The sequence below is a fragment of the Antechinus flavipes genome, chromosome 1, assembly GCF_016432865.1.
Source record: "Antechinus flavipes isolate AdamAnt ecotype Samford, QLD, Australia chromosome 1, AdamAnt_v2, whole genome shotgun sequence".
NCBI classification, from domain to species: Eukaryota; Metazoa; Chordata; class Mammalia; order Dasyuromorphia; family Dasyuridae; genus Antechinus; species Antechinus flavipes.
Genome location: NC_067398.1, coordinates 585,575,936 through 585,596,523, shown reverse-complemented (window position 1 = coordinate 585,596,523; position 20,588 = coordinate 585,575,936). Strand labels below are relative to the sequence as shown.

General features: G+C 33.1%; 1 protein-coding gene across 5 annotated transcripts in view; it reads left to right on the top strand.

The window, feature by feature from the left end:
* Positions 1–20,588, top strand: part of RNF19A (ring finger protein 19A, RBR E3 ubiquitin protein ligase) — a 59,912-nt gene that overhangs the window by 13,724 nt on the left and 25,600 nt on the right. Inside the window, exon 3 of one of the 5 annotated variants that reach the window (XM_051970924.1) lies at positions 12,060–12,207. The exons of the other annotated variants lie outside the window; for them this stretch is intronic. The gene's annotated coding sequence lies outside the window, so the exon portion shown is untranslated. The remainder of the gene's footprint in view (positions 1–12,059; positions 12,208–20,588) is intronic. 5 annotated transcript variants of the gene reach the window in all.

The following is a 20,588-nucleotide window of genomic DNA, read 5'->3' as shown; positions in this document are numbered from 1 at the left end:
GCAGATTTGAACTCAGGTCCTCCTGACTTCAGGGCTGGTGCTCTATCCACTCTGCAACACCTAGCTGTGCGTTTAGCATAAATTTAACTTGATCTTAATGAATACTTAGAATATATCATTCTAGTCTTTTTGCCAGCCTTTTGTTGAAAAGTTTTGCATCAGTGTTTGTTAGTTATTGATCTTGTGAGTCTTCGTTTTATTTCTTCTTAGTTTGAGAATTGAGATTGTGTTTGGCTCAGAATTTTTGATAAGGTGTCTTCTTTGTGAAATTAACAATTTTAAAAAAATAACTCTATAAACTTTTCTATTTTTTAATATCAGTATTCTTTTGACACTGGATGGCTGCTAGATTCTGAATTGTAATTTTCCAAGTAACTGAAAATGACTATCAGCCACAGAGGGAAAGGAAAAGATATAAGGTTGAGTGTGAGTGGGTTGCAGCATATTACAGACAAGGAGGAGAAATGGAATAAAAGATCAAAAAAAAAGAAATATATAATGGAAAAAATAGGCTGGTCATATGGCAAGAGAAAAGGATAACTGGTGAAGAAATGCTTTGGTATTCTCAGCATTACAAGAAAATGCTGACAACCCTAAAAACATTGGATAGCTACTCTTAAGGCATACTGGTGACATGGCTTAGACAAGATTTGCACATACATATTTAATTTAGAAACTGCATCATTTTATCACTACACACTTCTCAGATTGGCTAAGATGACAGAAAAAGATAATGACGAATGTTGGAGGGGATGTGGGAAAAATGGGACACTGATACGTTGTTGGTGGAGTTGTGAACAAATCCAACCATTCTGGAGAGCAATTTGGAACTTGCTCAAAAAGTTATCAAACTGTGCATACCCTTTGACCCAGCAGTGTTTTTACTGGGCTTATATCTCAAAGAGATCTTAAAGGAGGGAAAGGGACCTACCTGTATGTGCAAGAATGTTTGTGGCAGCTTTTTTGTAGTAGTAAGAGACTGGAAACTGGGTGGATGTCCATCAATTGGAGAATGGCTGAATAAATTGTGGTATATGAATGTTATGGAATATTATTTTCTGTAAGAAACATTAACCAGGATAATTTCAGAGAGGCCTGGAGAGACTTACATGAAGTAATGCTAAGTGAAATGAGCAGAACCAGGAGATTGGAGAGGGGTACTGGAACACAAGATTTTGCAAGGATTAATGTCAAAGAATTATCCATGCATGTGTTTTGAAAAATAAAAGGCTATAATAATAAATTGCATCATTTGAGATAATCCATGTAAATGTGATCACAAAATCTCTTTTGAGTATTTGAGGGCTTGGTTGTTTGACTTTGTGTGCTAGAGCACATGATCAAATTTAAAGTCCCACCAGAACCTAAGAATATAGATGTATAGCTTATCTATTCTCTGAAATTTCCATTCAGAAGGCTTCTCTTATTAAATCCAAGGGAATTTTTTTCAGCATTTTATTCAAGCGTTTAATTTCTTTATTTTTTAAATTTGTTCTGACAAATGTTAAATCTGATTGTTTTCCTTTAAGAACTTTATTATCCTGATATTTTGTCCATGGATATTTAACTTTGATGTTGTTTCATTTTTATAAATATAGTACTTTTAATTGTAATATAGTTTTCCTGATTTTGCTTTATCTCAACCATTATGTCAACTCCTTTGAATCTTAAGTTCCTCTGCTTTAGGCTTATATTTTGTAAGCATCAGATTCTTAGGGTTTGTTTCCTAATATTTTCTGTAGTTTAATTCCTTTTTATCAGTGAATTTGGCCCATTAACATATAGTTGTAATTGTTAAGCTTGGTTTTACTTACATTTAAGCCAGTTAATTTTTTTTTTCATATCAGTACAGTTTTTTAACAGCTCAATTTTATGCCATTATCATAACACAGTCAACCTTATTTGCCTGTACCTTTTCTTTGCTCCACAATTAAAGCAGTTATTAAGTTCCTTCATACATACTATCCACTTTTAGACAAAATAAAATAGCTCTGCATTCAAGTGAATTACATTCTATACTAAGGGAAGCAACATATATACAATTAAGATAGATATAAAATACATACGAAGTTATTTCTGGGAGAAACGTTTTCTTTTACTTTGAGGAAGAGGGAAAGTGCTAATATCTAGGTAGATCAGCAATGAGCTTATGAGTGGAAGTTTGGAGAACTAGCAATTGTAAAAGGCAGAGGTCTGGAGGAATGGCATTCTTGACATGGGGCACAACTTATAAAAAAGAGACTATAAAATGTGTCCTATACAGGAAATAAATAGATAGTGTATAGGGGTGTAATTTGAAATTAGTCTGCAAAAACTGATTGGAGTGAAATTATGAAAGCTGTTAAATGTCGGAGAAATTTGTATTTATTCTTGGAAGGATTAACCACTGAAACTTCTTGAACAGGGGAAAAGATGGTCAGAACTGAGCTTTAAGAACATTAGTCTGGCATTTATATTAAGAATGCACTGGAGAAAGAAGAAACTGTAATTAGAAGGACTAATGTAAGAGCTATTACAATAGTCTAGGCAAGAGGTGCTAATGTAAAATTAGTGGCTTTGTGAGTTGAGAGAAAACGGATGCAAAAGTTGTGGAAACAGAAAGACAAGACCAAAAGCTGATTGATTGTTGGGAGTAAAGGTGAGGGAACTGTTGAAGGTAACTGTGATGTTATTACTTAAACAAGGTGATTGGAAGGATGTTAGTGTTCCTAACAACAGAATTAGGATGATTAAGAACAAGGATGGGCTTAGAAACAGTTGTGTTCTCCTGGCTTTTTACAAGATTTTCTTGTTGAAGAGCTAGTTTTTTCAACTTTATCTCTCATTGAATTAAATTTTGAGTTCTAATCAGTATCTTCTGAATCTTATTAATTTACCTTTACTTTCCTGTTTCTAAATCTTTTGGATAATTTTCTCTTTGACTTGCTGGAATATAGTTTTCAGATTCTTTTCTGTCTTTGTACTATATTTTGAGGGAAATAGGTAATTCTTTATCTGTGTTGACAAACTGTTGTCTTCTAACTATACTGATTTTGCTTTGTTAGAAACTTAGATTATTTTCTAGTTTTACCATTAGGTTTTTTCTAGGTTTATTCTTTTATCTCTTTATTGTTTAATTCTTCCTGAGCCTTTGTCCTCATAGCATCTTTTGCTTCACAGAGATTTTGTTGTTTCTTGCATTCATCTTAAAGTCTTATTTCTAATTTGGAGATCACATAATCTGATTTTGAGAATTGGAAAGGACCTCATTAGCCAGTTATTTGAATCATGCACTACTAAAAGCTTTTCCTTTATTTTTTATCATGGTTAACTGTTTTCTACAGGTGTAATTTTTGTTGCAGTTTTGTTCTTCTGAAGTTTTTTACTAGTGCCTAGTATTCATTTTTGGTTACTCATTTCTTGAGCACAAAATTAGCTTTGCCTCAACTTTTTCTCATGAGGGTTTATTGTCTTCCCCCTCTTTTTATTTTCTTTTTTGTTTGCCATTGTTTTGAGGGGATGCAGAGCTATCTGCGTTTACTTTATAATCATTCAATTCATCCTGAAGAATTCCTCAAATTTTCAAAGTTCCATGCAAATAATGTTTTTATCAGTTCCTGTTAGGTGTACTCCATCTCTGGTCAATTAATCAAAAATTTTTCTGTGGGATTACACATTACACAACTGAGTCATGGCATTATGTTTTATAACATGATTTCTGTCATTTCCATCTTAAGTTTGGTGATAGTTGAATACAATATCATTCCTTTCTTTTTTCCTATGGTCCATAATTGCAAAGTCCATTTACATTTCCTTATCTAGGTATTTATTTTGCAAATTTGAATCCCTCCAAGTAGTAATCATAGTTGTAAATTCTACCTATGCTTGTGAAGCCTTCAGTTTTTTTGTCCTGATCTGGATTTCTTCTCTAGTATAATTTATCCCCTTAGGAATTATCAGAATGCCTTTGTGGGTGATTTTCAAATCTATATGTCTGAATCTATCCCTGCTTATATATCTATCTTCATTTCCAGTAGATTAGCATGTCTAACTTTATCTTAACACGTAATCCTTCTGACTGTTCACATTTTTTCCCATATAATACCTACCATTGATGCTTAGATGGTAGATACAGTAGATAGTACAGTTAGATAGACCCGGAATGGGGAACATGGTTTGATTTCAAAGATAACTTTACACTCTTTAACTTGTTATCCTGGGCAAGTCATTTAACCTCTTTCTGTCTTAGTTCCTTCCTCAGTAAAATGGGAAAACAATAACATCTACTCCCAGAGTTGTTTTGAAGGTAAATTGATATGATATTTGAAAAGTTCTTTAAAACAACCTCAAAGTTTAAATGTAGCATTTTATGTGCTAGCTATCATCAGTTTTTCGTGTTAAATTCAATAATACTATATATCTACTAGGTTTAATATGTTTATAACCTTCAAGTTCTTTTCTTATCTCGTACCTAATAAGTTGTCAGTCATTCAGCTAGCATTTATTATGTCCTACTATGTACCAAACATTGTACTAAGCCCTGGAGATGCAAAGAAATGCAAAAAGAAAATACTTGGTCTCTGGAGAGTTGACAGTCTAATGGAGAAAAACAACATGCAAACAACTGTGTACAAAATAAGATACACTGGATAAATTGTGCAGTCATGCAAAACAAATTTCCATATTAGTCATGTCATGAAGAAAGGACAAAACAAAAAAAAAAATTTTTTTAAAACAAGGTGAAAATAATATGCTTTGATTTGTATTCAAACTCTTATCACTTCTTTCTCTGGATGTGGATAGTATTTCCCCCCATGAGTCTTTTGGAATTGTTTTGGGTCATCATATTGCTGAGGAGAGCTAAATCAGACATAAGTTAATTACTGCACAGTATTATGGCATACAATATTCTCCTGGTTCTGCTCACTTCATTCAGCATTAGTTTATGTAAGTCTTTTCAGTTGTGATGTAGAGCTTTTTTTTTTTTAAATCTGAAAACTGCTTGTGTATATCCTTTTTGACCATTTTTATCAGTTTGGAAATGACTTATAAATTTGACTTGGTTCTCGAATTGAAAAGTGAGGCCTTTAACTCAAGATATTTGCTATAAAATTTAGTTCCTAACTTTCTGCTTTCCTTTTAATCTTGATTGCATTGGTTTTGTTTGTGCAAAAAGTTTAAAAAAGTGATTCATTTTCTGCGTGTTAATTACCTAGTATTTAGCAGAGAATCCCTGTTGCAAATCCTTCTGCACTTAGGTATATGTTGAATTAGTCTGCTTGAAATTTAATTCTCAGATTAACATTATTAAAATTTTAAAATGATGAGCCTTTATCAAAGTTCTTAACTTTGTTTCCACTCTGTCTTTTGAACTTCCTTGGTTATTAATGGCTATTATTCAGTATTTGCCAACTTAGAACACACTTAATAACAACCTTTCTTAATGCCTGCAGATCTGTAGCATCAGGTTTTTGAGTTTTAAGTTTTCAGTTTTGTTAAATCCATAAACCTGTATCTGCTTATTTCACTCTTTATTATTTCATGTAACTCTTTCCATGCTTTTTCAAAAATGAACCTGTTCTCCATTTCTTAAAGTATAGTCATATTCTTTCACAGTCATATATCACAACTTAGATTAGCCATTTCCCAGTTGATGAGCATCCCTCAATATCCAGTTCCCTATAAAGAAAACTGCTATAAATCTTTTAGAAAATAGAGGTTTTTTCTTCTTTTTTACCCTTGTCACCTTGGGAAACAAACGTCATAGTGGTATTGCTGAGTCAAAGGCATACAGTTTTATAACTCTTTGGGCATAATTCCAGATTGCTCTCCAAAATGGTTGCATTAGTTCAGTTTCCACCAAGAGTATATTAGTGTCCCAGTTTTTCCACATAACCTCCAACATTTTTCTTTATCATTTTAGGCAGTTTGATGATGATGGGTTGTTTTAGTTTGCATTTCTCTGATCAATAATGATTTAGAGCATTTTTTTCATATGACTATAGATAGCCATATTGTCATTTGTCTGAAAACTACTTGTTCATATCTTTTTACCATTTATCAGTTAGGAATGGCTTCTCTTACTATAAATTTCTCAGTTCTACATAATCTTGAGATATGAAGCTTTTATCCAAGAAATTGTACATAAAATTTCCCCCTCCCCCCAGTTTTCTGCTTTTCTTCCAATCTTAGGCTACTTATTTGTACTGACCTTTCTAATTTAACATAATCAAATTTATTTTACTTTGTATTTATTTATAAATTCTTATCCACAAATCCAGTAGGTAATGTGTTCCATGTTCTTCTGATTTGTTTATGATATACCTCCCTTTATGTCTTGGTTATTTGTTCATTTTTATCTTATCTTAATAAATAATGTAACTGCTAATAGATATTAGAAACAGGATAACCAGCTGAGTTTTCTTTTTATGCTGAGTGATTTTCCCCTTCACTGCCATTATATTGCTTTCTCTTATATCTCTTTTACCTCTTAAAAAGTGGATATGAATTGAAGAATGATTATTGAGTAATCATTATGTTTTCTTGGAGAAGTTGTTTTGGAAAGTAAAACAGATCTCTCTTTTTCTCATGTCATATGAGATAATTATATAATATTTACATATTTGTCACACACACACACACACACACACACCAATTGCTGGACAGAAGCCTGTGGCACTTCAAGCAATTTTAGGTTACTACATAAATGGGTATATTTGTGTCCATTTGCCTCTCAAGATGCTTTTATTTTGAATGCTCCCAACCCCTCCCCATTGAACCAGCATCTAGCATAGACTTGCCTCAGGATCAGAAAGGGAATGATTGAGACTTGAAAATTCCTATGATTATAATATAAACAAAAATATTCTCTTACTTTCATCTGTATGAAATCATCTTTAGCCAAAATGTAAATTGGGATATTTTTGAAGGTAAAAAAACTGATTCCACCTTGAACTGATGCCGTTTATAACTTAAATTCAAAACCTGACTGTCATACTCAGTTGAACATAATATTTTAAAAGCTATTATAGCTTCAAATTGATTGAAACTACATTTATGTTCCAATTCCACTGCAATTCAGAATAAATGTCCATACTGAGAGAAGAAAGATGATTCTTTAGTTGTTAGATCTAATCCATAGATAGCTAGTAGGATTTTGAAGAAAACCCAGATTCATGAATAAATTCCTTTTATGTTCTAATTGGTTTTCTGAATCTCATGTACATTGGGGTTTTTTTATATTGTATGTGCTAAATTTATGCTAAACTTTGTATGTGCTTATGTACTAAATTTCATATATTGGTATAACAAAAAGTTTTTGTAATATGTGATATTAGCTAAGGAAGAGGATGGTGTTTGATTGCCTTATTTTCTCTCTCTCCCAAGCCCCCTCCTCCCCATTGAAAAAAGGAAAAATTAAAAGCTTTGTATAACAGATTAAGCAGTATACATTCCTACATTGACCATGTTTAGTGTTTGATTTTTTTTCTACATCTAGAATCCATCTGTCAGGAGGTGGGCAGTATGTGTCTTTGGGGGAGGCGTGATTTGACAGCAATTTCTTCTGGTTCTTCTCACTTTAACCTATATCATTTATGCTAGTTCTTTCAGATTTCTTTGAAACTGCCTTTTTTGTTATACAAGTCCTGTCGGTTTTTTCACCCAGTGGTTAGAGCCCTGGGCCTGGAATCAGTTAATCCCTAAATTCTTATTGGTATCAGATACAGCGAACCCTATAATGAGCTTGAACAAGTGTCTTAACCTCTGGTTGCCTCAGTATCCTCAACTCTAACAAAGGAATAGCACCTACTTCACGGGATTGTTGTATAATGCAAATGAGATATTTGTTTTTTTAAAAAGGCACCCAGCACAATGCCTGGCATATAAAATTCTTATTCCCTTCTCTTCCTCCTGCCTTCTCGCTGCCTTTGTGTATATTCAAATCTTTTTTATACTTAAAAAAAAAAAAATCTTCCTAGACCCCACTATATTTTCTAAGTATACCTTGTAGGGGGGATACCTTGTTTTCTCTGCGTCAAATTCCCTAAAAAAAAGGCCATCTATAATCAGTACCATTGGTTATTCCTTTCTCATAAGTAGAAGAGAGCTGAAACAGCTCTCCAAAATGTGATCTCTAAAACAGTGATCTCTTTATTGTCAATTTTATTGGCCTCTTCTTAGTCTTTTTCTTAACACCTATCTGTTTCCATAAGTGTATAATGGGGGTAATAATAACACCCACTTCTAGGATTGTTAGGAAGAGCAAATGAAATAATAATTATAAAATACTTAGTGCAGTGTCTGACATATAGTAAGCACTGTATAAATTTTACCTGCTATTATTATTTTTATTATTCTCTTCTTCCCCTTATTGACTACCTTCTGGTTACTTTCTGCCTGCCTGCTGTTTCTCTCTCTCACACACACACACAAACATCCCTTCTAGTTCTTTTACTTGTCAGATCTATACTCATTCATAATCATTGTCATGCCCATGAATTGTGGATAATACTATCCTCAGCCTCCCTTCTTTTTTTTCTTTTTAAATTTTTTCATCCCCTCTCCAGGTTCAATTATTATCTCTATGCAGATAGCTCCTAGGTCTAAATCCTGAATCCTGATCTCTCCAGAAGTCTAATTCTTCATCATAAGCATTCTATATTCTGAATTATAGTCCCATTAGCATCTTAATCTTACTATAGCCAAAGTAAAAATCCAATATTTCTTCCTCCCCTTCACCCTAACTCACACTTCCTCAAGGATACACTCACTTTCCATTATAACTTTTGTCATCCTCAATTCCTTTCTCTTAATTCACTTCACATATCCAGTAGCCTTTTTTTTCTGCTAAGGACAATTTGGATATTTGTAACATCATTCACGGGCCATATAAAATTATCAATTTATAGAATTCAAGCAGTGGGAGGTTGTTGTACCTAGCTTTCAACTCATCATCTCCTGCAGTTGCCTTAGCAAATGTTTTGAGGGCCTTATACATGTCAGACTGGATGTTGCCCACCCCTGTTCTAAATACACCCTGTACTTCTCCTGTGTCTTTGTTCTTTGCCTGTGTGTCCTCTGAATTTGTTCAGAAGATATATGTGGAATGTCCTCTTTATTCTCTTGAAACTTCTGCTGCCTTGTCCAAGCCCTTTTGTCAAACTCCAGGAACTCATCTTCTCTGGCTACCTGCCACTTTTCAGGATCTGGCTTTCTTTCATCATTACCATTATTCCACCACTCCTTTTCCAGCCACACAGAGCTAGGACAAGTAAACTTCAGATTTCTAGAGTCAGTGATGACTTATCTGAATTCTTCAATTATTAACCTATTTGTATCCTCATAGTCACCTCCCATACTATGATTCTGAATCACTGTTAGCTGTTCTCCATCCCCCACTAACTGAACCTTTGTTCCCATGCCCCTCAATCCTTCTCCACTCCATCCTACTCCCAAGCTATTTATCTCCACTGTCTGTGTTCTCTGGTAATAAACAAGCTTTCTCCTTAAACCGTCTTTCTCAATCTTTCAATCAACTAAGCCTGGCTGCTTCCTGATTATTTAGTCCAGTGCTTTAAAGACCAACTCAAGCACTATCTCCTTCATGAAACTTTCTTTGATACTCTTTTTGTTTTGTTCTGTTTTTGCTGAGGCAATTGGGGGTTAAGTGACTTGCCCAGGGTCACACAGCTAAGACCTGTCGAGTCTGAGACCCGATTTGTGCTCAGGTCCCACTGCCACCCTTGATCCTCCTTTTGTAATGATGAAGACTTTCTTCCTTAAACCTTATAGTACTTTATTTTTCTCTACCTCATAACATAGAATTTAGATCTTGAAGTATTAGAAGCTACATACTCCATATTCCTACGTATTCGTTTTATAGATGAGCAAACTAGTCCTAGTCAACTGAATTAATTTCCTTACAATTATATAGTAGCAGGAATTCGATTCAAATTTAGATTCCCAAAGCAACATTCTTTCCTTTATACCATGCTTTTAAAGTCCCTGTTCACATGAATCTTATATACTTATGGGGGAAATAGGAAATTTTACAAATAAATACGATGTAAATAAAATGTGATGGCAAAAGAGAGATCCTGACAAGTACCATAGAACAATTTGAGGAGGAAGATGACTTTTAGACTTAGGGGATTAAGGAGGTGATGTTTGAATTGAGTCTGCAAGGAAGAGAATTCCTATGGATGGAAATGACAAGATAAGGGCATTTTCCCAGCTTGGGGATTAACTCAAGTTTTCTAAAGTTCCTTTCTCTATACCTTCCAGGACCTTAAACTTAAAATATATCCCATTTCATCTTTATTTCTTAAAATTCTTAGGTTCTTTACCTATCTCCTGTACAAAGGCTTTCTTGCTCAACACCCTACCTTCTTTATTTTTGGAAGTGACTTTTCTCCTCAGATTGCTTTTTATTTATCCCATTTAATTGTATCCTTGTGATTTTGTCTTTGTATCTAAACTGTGATTTCAGAGGAGGGACCTGTGTATAAGTAATTCCTAATTGAGTATGAGTTATATAGTCTAAAAGGAATTGCCTGGGACACTGATTTTAAGTTGAGAAGTGACTCAGCTAGCTTGAGCCAGAAGAGTGATTTCAATCCAAGTTTTCTTAGCTATATCCTCTCTTCTGCTTCACACTGAATCTTAGATAAGACTTACTGTAGGACTGAAACTGTATTATAGAAGGCTTACCATTCGAGACAAAGGGAATGTCTCGCCCCAGAGGCGAGAGAAAATCACTAAAGGTTTTTGAGTAGGAAGTAATGTGTTCAAACTTGTATTTTGGGGAAATTATTTTGGCAACTTTCTGACAGAATATTGGAAGAAGAGAAATGGGAAATATTGAGACCAATTAGAAGGTCATTATAATAATATAGAGAAAAGATTGACTTGAAAGTACCTAAGCCATGGTGTTTGTGGCAGCATGATTTGAGAGGGAAAAAATATACGAAGATATAATTAATTGATAAGATTTGGCAAGTAATTGAAATTGTAATGAGGAAAAGCAAAAAGTATGCAGTTTCAAACCTGAAAATTGCACTGTGTACCGAAATAGAGAAAGTAAGGGGAAGAACAGTTTTATGGGTTGAGTTTATAGACATATTGAGATATTGAACTATTCACATGAATCTAAGATCTTGTCTATTGTCCACTTGTCCAGCTCACAACTTTAATGGCAGGTTCTTAAGAGATTTAGGATTAATCCTAAAGACAGAGAATAAGTAGTTTTAGGATTTTCAAAGAAGCCTCAAAATAGGAATAGATATTTCAAGGGAGGGAATGCTTTTAATATGTGAAAAGTCTTTGATAAACTTAAGCTTTATTTAGCCATTTTTGCTAGAAATGCTTCTAAATTTATATTTTCCTCTGGCTTCTTAAATTATGTACTTCAGTTTTATACTTCATCCAGTGGTACAGATTACAATCCATTCATGCTGCACATAACTCTTACCCATATCCTGTAAATCTTCCAGAGGACATCTATCTAAAATACTTGGTGCTTTGTTCTTGATTTCTAAACATTATATAGAAAACTAGTGCAGCAATGCAGATGGCATTGTTATCCTTCTTTTTGCTACATAACCAATCTATCTCCTTTTTTAGTCATATCTCCATGTACTTTTAGCCAGGTTTCTTATGTATTATTACTTATTGGAAGCATGATGCATTCTACCCATTCTCATAATGTATTTCTCCATTGCTCTTGGCATAAGCTGAAATTGATTGTTCAAAAGCTATGGGCATTCCAAGAATCAGAGTTACATAGCATAATTGCTAAAATATTGGTGTTGAGTTTTGTTTCAGGCAGAAATTTACGTTTATTAAAACTATTATTCAGTTTTCCATAGGCAGTCTAAATTATTAGTTTGCACCTCTTCAGTTTGGGGTCTAGCTCCTTATCTTTGTGTGATGCCTTTCTAAGACATAGGTACTGATGGGCCAGTTTTGTGGTCTTTCTATTCTATATTTAATAATTTGAACAATAAAAATCCTCCATCCACTTGCTTTTTCCTGTGTGGATAGTTAGGCTAAACTCTTGAGTGATTGTGAATCTCATTTAGGAGGCTCAGCACTGTTCCCGGGCTTGATGTAATCAGCATAATGTCACCTGCAAACAGGAGCATCTGGAGAACTTCACCATCCATAGGGAATTCCTTTCCATTTGGACTCTGTGCTGGACATCCTCCATGACAGTGGCAAACACCTTTGGTGAGCATATGTCTCCCTGTTTTATGCCTCTTTTGATAATCAGAGGATTGTTAAATATATTTATTTGTTGCATCTTTCAGGGAATCTTGTAATACGGGAGACACTTTGGAGGAAAACCTTTAAAGTATGCATTTTATTCCATTGAATCAAATACTGTTTTTTAAAAAATTGCTAGTGAATGTTAGGCACAATGGAGTGTGCATTTTCTTTTGACATTTTCATAACAGATAATCCTGTTTGTGTGTATGTATTGATCATTCTCATTAATATTTTAGAGGGATAAGAAGGTAGACATAATTATTGAACTATATTCCTTATTCAGTTATATTGCTATATCTGATTTCCCCCCAAATCATCTATATCTATCTTCCCTTCTTCAGATATCTGGAAAATATACACAGTACTTTTCAGAATTTTTACTTCCAACATGAATTTCTTCTGTGTGTAGTTGTATAGTTCAGTTTTTCTTCCTGCCTGTTTTTTTGTGCCATTTCCACTTCCTCATCTGGTATACTGGATACTGAGATATTAGGGTACACAAGTATAACTTCTGCTGTTATTAATGATGAAAATAGTATAGAAATGTTGGCATTTTATCCTTAAAAATTTTGAGATGATCTGGCTTAATTTGGACTCATGTCAGGCTTTTGGAATTTTGTTTTCCCTTCTGTAGTGGTTTTTCTAATGGTTCGTTGATACGTTAATTACTGTCATTTCTCGGTACTATCCTTCCTTCGTCCCCCAATAGAACCACCTCTCATAACAAAGTTATAGTGAAATAAATGTTGGCCGCCTTATATAACACAAATTATATTTTACACCTATCTAGAGTCCACCTCTTCTCCTTTAATAGGAGAGTAGAAGTATTTCACTGTCTTCTGAATCCAGAATTGGTCTTTGTCAGAGTTGTGACATCTTCCAGTTTTTTCCTTTACATTATGGCAGTCAGTCATTGTATAAATTGTTTTCTCGGAAGATTATGTGATGATCAACTGTAGTGGACTTAGTTCTTTTTAACAATGAGGTGATTCAAGACAATTCCAATAAAGTGTCATCTACATCCAGATCGCGAGAACTATAGAGACTGAATAGTAATTGAAATAAAGAGGGTTTTTTCTTTTTAAGCGGTGGTGGTGTTGTTATTAATTTCCTTGTTTTTTTTCCTTTTTTTCCTTTTTTTTTTTTTTTTTTTTGCATAGCATGATGAATGTGAAAGTAATGTTTAGAAGAATTGTACTTATTCAACCTATATCAGATTTCTTGCTGTCAGGGGAGGGAGGGCAAGGGGAAGGAGAGGGAAAAAATTTGTAGCACATGGTTTCGCAAAGATAATGTTGAAAACATCTGGAAAATGTTTTTGGAAAAATATTTGGAAAAAATTGGAAAAATTAAATGACTATAAAAGTTTTAGAAAAATAAAGTCAAATCCTAGTCTTTTGACTGGCATAAAAACCTCAATGACCAAAAAAAAATTTTTCTTGATTCTCCAGTTTATCCTAGGTCAGTTCATACAAGTCTTTACAGGTTTCTTTAAATTCTTCATATTTGTGATTTCTTAAGGTATTTCTCAAGGAATAATAATATTCCCATTGCATTCATATATCATAATTTCTTCACTGATTCCTTAATCATTCCATAGCCACTTGGTTTCTGTTTCTTTGCTACCACACATACACACAAAATGCTTCTATACGTTTTTTAAATAAATGGGACATCTCTACTTGTCTAACTTTGCTTAATAGTGGAATCACTTGTTTCAAAGGGTAAGCATAGTGTAGTAATTTTATTATTGATTATTCCAAATGGTTTTCCACAACAGTTTGCCCAATTCCGATATTCAGTAACAAAATAGGGTAACTTCCATAGCCTTTCCAATATTTACTGTTTTTGTCTTTTGTTATCTTTGCCTATGTGATGAAAACTCAATTTTATACTTTTGCATTTCTTTTTTTAATGACTTGGAGTATTATTTCATGTTATTGTGTATTGTATGCATTTCTTCCTTTGAAAGTTGGCTATTCATATTCTCTTGACAACTTAAATATTGTGAAATGTATGTATAGTTTTGCAAATGAGTTTCCATTAGTTATTTCTTTTTGATTGCTGAGTTCCCCTCTTGGTAAGGAGATCATGTGCTTACACATTTTTTGAATTCTTTTGGCTGCCTTCTTTTGGCACTTCCTTTTTATCAGTTTAAAATGCTGTGAGAAATAGTGATAGTTTGGCAACAAATCTTTTTATGTATACCTGGTAATCTAATCAATGTCTTTTTCTTTACCCATTTCCCTCTGTTCGGTAGTATTACCTAATTTCACGCTATATTATCTCAACTTTATCCTTTCAATTTATTGTTTTATTTTAATCTTTTGTCTAATAAGGTGGCAGTCTGTGTATACACAATTTGGTAGTATAAATGATATAGGTGATACAGTAGAGTGATGGACTTTTAGGAGTCAAGAAGACCTGGATTTGAATCATTCCTTAGACCACGTGTGTTTCCTCAAATGTATAAAAAAAAAATTTGTAATAATACTTATTTTACAGGGATATTTTGAAAACCAAATGAAATGATTGTGTAGAGCACTTTGTAAACCTGAAATTAGGAAACATATACTCTGGTGGTGGGGGTGGGGGTGGGGGTGGTGACAATGAAGACATTAAAAGTGATTCTGACACGGATAATTTTATTTCTGGTCATTTTGGATGTCCGTTTTGGGTGATATTTGGTGATTTCTTACTGTTTCTTATACAATATGTACATCATATGAAAATTTGAGGCTTTTGAAATAATATAAAACTTTTGATATCTTGTTTTCTGATCTAGAACCATATTTTACAACTTTTTTTTTTTTTTTTTTGCTAACTATACTCCCATGTCCATTTTTGCATCAGTCATTTACTATTAAGTTGTGTATTCTGACTTAATAATTTTTGTGGCCTTCATAGCTTCATTATCTTTTGAAACAGATGTTGGAACATTCATTGCAGTTATTTTTTTTGCCCGTGCTCAAGAGGAACAGAAGATGATTGAGTGTCTCATGGTTGGTTACCTTTGGGACAGTTCTCTTATTTGTATCTACAAAGTAAATCTGGGATTCATCTTTTAATTTAGTCTCAACTTCCTTGTCTTTTGGTTCCACTTAGATTGATGTCAGTATGTGTTGGTCATGGAAGAAAGAGCTGATCTTATGTGGGGTAATTCAGTTCTTGGGTAATTAATTACAAAGGTATATAGAAAACTAGGGACTTAGGTATTTATGAGGTAATCATGCCTTATTACCATTAATAGTTGTTGTTCATAACCCCATTTGAAGTTTGCTTAACAAAAATATTGTAGTGATCTGCCATTTCATTTTACAGATAAGTAATATAAACAGACAGGGTTAAGTGACTTGCCCAGGATCACACAGCTAGTGTCTGAGAGCAGATTTGGAACCTTCACCATTTACCTGCCCAATTTAATATTTATTAGATAATAATTAGATATACCAGACCAGTAATTAGGATCTAGGTATTGGGGGAATGGATACTTACGACCTTAGATACTAAGAATTTAATATCAAATATTTTAAATAATTAGGTATTTATGTGGGTAAATAGATAGAATTACTTACTTAATAGTGAAATTAGGGACAGTGCATCTGGTACTTAGGTAATCACTTAATTAGGTTTTGGAGTGTATGAGTATTCAAAGAGGAGACTAGTACCTCTGATCTTAGGTCTTAGACCTCTTTACAGGGCTACTCTTTTTTTTTGGGGGGGGGGGGGAGATGTCTTTCTGACATTTTAACTCTTTACTATGGTTCCAGAAAGCTATAGCAATCACATCAGACACCCTTGTAAACCTGGGCTAAACTAGGTTAAGGGTAACTAACTGGGTTTTGAGTTAGGGGGATGTCTTGGTGAAATGGATGAATAAGAAAAATTTATTCCAGCATCCATGAAGATGGCTGAATTGATTCAATTCATTCATTGCATCCCCGGCCAAAACTTGTCATCTTAACTATTGTATTGCTCTTAGACTGATGACTTTGGAAGAGAGAGTGAATCCAGTGAGTCTGATGACTGCCTCACACTAGTCAAGACATTACATTGTGTCCTCTTTCAAAATGAAGAAACAAAACAACTGTAAGACTAAACTCATGTCTTAAGTTAATAGGGTACTTAGTGAGGTGGGCACTTAATTATTTGGGTATCTGGACACTGAGGTAGATTCTTAGGCATTTAGATATTAAATAATTAGGCATTTTATTACTGAATAGAACCAGTATTAGTAAAATTAATGTTTACAGCTGTCTAAAAACTGAATTGTACTTAGTACCCTCCATTCTTTTGCCATCATTCTTCTCTTGCTATTACTGCTGAAACAAAGAATCTTCCTAGGACTGAGGGCTTTTTTGTGGTTTTTGTTTGACTTTGACCAAAGAATTCATAACTTGAGTTAGTAGGGATAAACCTCTTTATAATTAGGTAGGCTTGTTCTCAGACAGCAGTCTTCTAAGACTGTATTTAAAAACTTAGCAGTTTGGTAGAATTGTGGTGTTTTTTAACCTTTTTTTTTTTTTTAAATAAATTTTCAGTTAGCAAAAATCTCTCCCTTCAACCCATCTCAAACCTCCTAATTAAGAATGAAAGGAAAAATTAATTTTACCCTAATTTTGCTCTCACTTTAACTCACAATATATTCCTGTTCTCTCCATTTCCTTTCTTTTTAAGCTCATCAAGACATAGTTAACCTCTCCTCCCAGCGCATCTGTCTAACTAGATTCTGTGACTCCTAATGATAATACAGGTCAGAGGGGATATGTGTATCATCTCTCCATATTGAATGTAAACAATTTATCCATGATTCTTTATATTTCTAGTTTTGTACTTCAATTTCTCTGAAACTCTGGACTCTCAGGAATGCTGAGAAATCCAATATATGAAGTACCAAATCCGGAGAAACTAGAGGTGTATTTACCACAATTTTGACAATATAATACGAATAATGTGTTTTTTTTCTAAATTATTATGGAGCCCACAAGAATCCATTTCTATTTGAATTTGACACTTTTTACTGATTATATAATTAAAGGTCCATTTTTCTCTATAGGCTTATTTAGTTTTGCAGCTAAACTATTCTTGATTGAAAGTCCAGTGGTATAGCTTTGTGAAATATCATACAACAACTTCCTTTAAATTGGTTGTGATTCTGCCTGGCTTTTTGATACTTAAAATTCTTTTTTTGACTACTTAATTTCTTCTTCAGCTTACAAACTCTGGATTTTGGTTACTATGTTTTTGAAAGTTCTTATTTTGGAGTTTCGTTCAGGAGATATCTGGTAGATTCTCTTTTATTTACACATTTGCTATTTTCCAAGAGATCTGGACAGTTTTATGACTTTGAAAGATATCTTAACCTTTTTAGTCATGGCTTTCAAGCAATCTTTTGATTTTTAAATTTTCTTTCCTTGATCATCTTAGTCATTTATTTTTATTACAAAATGCCTTATATTTTCTTTTATGTTTTACATCCTTACAACTTTTAGTGTTATTGTTTCATGAGTATTTAGAAGCTAATTTACTTTTCAGAGTTTGATCCATTTACTTTTCAGAGTTTCTTGCATGTGTATCTTTTGTGCCAAGCTGAAAAAACTTTTACAATTCTTTCTTTTGTGACTCTCATTTATTAATATGATTTTTTTCTAGTGCTCTCAATTTAATTTTTTTTTTAAACAAAGCTAACACTTGCTTAATAACTAACCTGTGTTTGCCTCTGAAGTTTTGCTTATAAATGTTTTGGCATAGTTTTCTTTTAAGTAATTTCTTGAGTATCCTTATCACTATAATGGGTTTTTATTGTGAGATTCTTTTTGGTATGTTCATCTTTCAACTTAATTTCCTGTTTATCTTTTTATTCTCTTGAATCTTGTGTTTGAATGCCAAATTTTCTTTTAACTATGGGCATTTTTTCAGTAATGTTTGATGATCCAATGCATTTTATAAATTAATTTGGTGATTTGGAGGAGTTTGGGTTCAAGATATGGTGAGTTTGGTCATTGGGAGAGGAAAAACATACTATATTATTTCTTCCTATTATGCCATTTTCAGTCTCCAAGCTTGAAAAAATCTTACAGAACTTTAAGCTGACATTTTTTAAGAACCTTGGTTAATCTCTATGCCATAAGGAAGCATCCGAGCAACACTTGTGGAGTTACTAAATATGACAAAAGAGTATGAAGGATTTCACAGGGGATATATGATTAAATTTCAAATATATGATATTCATTCAGGAACTATGAACACACTTAGAGGAGAGCAGCAACATGCTAGATATTGAGAATTATATCAAGTTTGGGTAGGGCATAATCCTTGTCTTTCAAGAGTTTACTATTCAGTATAGAGATTTAATACAAACAGGTAACCATAGCATTATATACCCCATTACATGATATATTAGAGAATTTTGTATTATAGTATGTTATAAATTCAGAAGGGAGAAAGATCATTGGTGGTTTTTTTTTTTTTTTTTTTTACAAAGAATGGCATCATAAGAGAAATGAGATTTGAGCTACATAGACCTTGAAGGAAGAGGAATTCAGTTTGGTTAGTTAGAGAAGATGAAGGATTTATCAACATACATATAAGAATGTATTTGATATATTTAGAGAATAGTAAGGAAAGCAGTTTCTAGTTGGGATATGGAAGGTTTGTATAGTCCATAAAAACAAAAGTTGGAAAAATTGGTGATGATCAAATCATGGGATAATTCTGAAATTCAGAATTATTAGATAGATAGATACATAGATATATCGATACATATAGATTTTTTTTTTCCTGGGATGATTTTTTTGAAGTGATGATTATAGTGTATTTGTACAAATGGACCTTTAAACCCAAAATTTGTTTTGAAACTGTAGGAATACTTGCTGACAGTATAAAAATAGAAGGGCAATTTTATTTTCTTTGAGTGCTTATCATTCTCCACCTCTTGTTCAGAAACTAATGATGAAGTCATCCTAAATATTACTACTGTGAAAGGATGTGACAATCTTTTCTCCTGTGATTCAAAGTCCTAGAAATTATTTTGCATATATTTGTATATAATTTTCTATTTACATGTTTTTCCCACTATGTAAACTTGTTGAGAGTGGACCTTTCTTTTTTGTCTTTGTCAGAGCCTGGCATATAATATTTAATAAATGTTTGTTGAATTGATTTCTAAAATGTGGCATAACTTGATTTCAAAAAGTGGTACTTTAATAAACTGTTTTTAGAAATAGCCTTCATATATGACAAGAGAAAATTCACATATTCCCTCCCCATCCCCACTGGACCCCCAATTATGTAGGGAATAACTTTTTCTATAGAGTACTAGACTTAGAGTAAGGTAGAACTGAGTTCAAATCCTACCTTAAATACTTACATGCTAGCCACTTAACTTTTCTGAAACCAGTGTATATTCTTTCCTCTTGTTTCAACTATCCTTATTATTTTAAATATGGTATTCCAAGTAAGCATCTTCATTAGAAGTTATTTTCATTTGATTATGGATAGCCCCGTATTATATTGTTACTTCTTAGAAAATAATAAAGCATGAGAGATGTGAAGTGGACTCAATCACTGATTTGCTATATGGGCATGGGCAAGTCATTTCATTTCCGATTCTTAGTTTTAAAATTTATAGAATGAGGTGGAAAGTCGATGAATGGTTTTACTAGATGATCTCCAAGATCCCTTGAAGCCCTTAGTATTTTGTGGTTTTATTTGATTTTAGTTCCCTGTGATTATGTTGGAATTTGATTTTTCTCATAGCCTATCTCCATCAGTATGTTAAAATTATTTGTTTTAAATAAAAATCAATATAATTCCTTTAAACAGAGGGTATTTTAAACTTCTGAAGCAAAGAGGATTGTGTCATCAGCACGTAGAATGATAGATGTCAAAATTCTTCCCATTCCATCTAATATAGGTTTGAAGAATTGCATGTAGCCTTTGGTGACAAAAGTATTGTGATTTTGAGACAAGATTTGAATGCCAAGTGGTCTTTAACTCTAAAGGCTAGTCCTATATATAGCCCGAGATCTACTACATTGCCCTACCTCTTATACCCTCTATTTTCAGAAGTTCTAGCAAAAAATTTCTCCTCTTTATTGTATCTACCATTTTCGTCCTATTTCCATTTTTATTGGTGGTATTCCAGTTTCTTTATTTGTAAAACAAAGATAACCTATCTTGCTTATTTTCTCATAATCTTATTGTAGGGATCATATGAAGTAATGTAGCATGGGATTTCAAGTTAAGAAAATTTGCATAGTGAGTTCTATTTAATTTTAGCTTCACAAAAGATAACATTTACTAGGTATTTCTAGAAATTAACAGATCACCTGGAACACAAC